Source organism: Pteropus alecto, unplaced genomic scaffold, assembly GCF_000325575.1.
Source record: "Pteropus alecto unplaced genomic scaffold, ASM32557v1 scaffold41, whole genome shotgun sequence".
In the NCBI taxonomy this organism is placed as follows: Eukaryota; Metazoa; Chordata; class Mammalia; order Chiroptera; family Pteropodidae; genus Pteropus; species Pteropus alecto.
The window spans coordinates 24635-24982 of NW_006430464.1; the positions used below are offsets into that span (position 1 = coordinate 24635).

The 348-nt window shown below is 73.6% G+C and overlaps 1 long non-coding RNA gene across 1 annotated transcript in view; it reads right to left on the reverse strand.

Annotated features, from left to right (window-relative positions):
• Window positions 1-348, reverse strand: part of LOC112481241 — a 2736-nt gene that overhangs the window by 1796 nt on the left and 592 nt on the right. The window lies entirely within an intron of this gene.

The following is a 348-nucleotide window of genomic DNA, read 5'->3' on the forward strand; positions in this document are numbered from 1 at the left end:
CGCGGGGCCGTGTGAACCCGGGTGTGGTGACTTGGGGTTCGTGCCGCCGGCTGGTTCTAGGCTCCCTGATGCTGCCTCTGCGCTCCCGCCTCAGGGCCGCGCGGGTCTGGCGGCCCGGAATGGCTCCGAGTGAAACGTACGAGGCGCGGAGCGAAGGCCGCCGGCGGCGAGGCGCGGGCCGTGTGAACCCGGGTGTGGTGACTTGGGGTTCGTGCCGCCGGCTGGTTCTAGGCTCCCTGATGCTGCCTCTGCGCTCCCGCCTCAGGGCCGCGCGGGTCTGGCGGCCCGGAATGGCTCCGAGTGAAACGTACGAGGCGCGGAGCGAAGGCCGCCGGCGGCGAGGCGCGG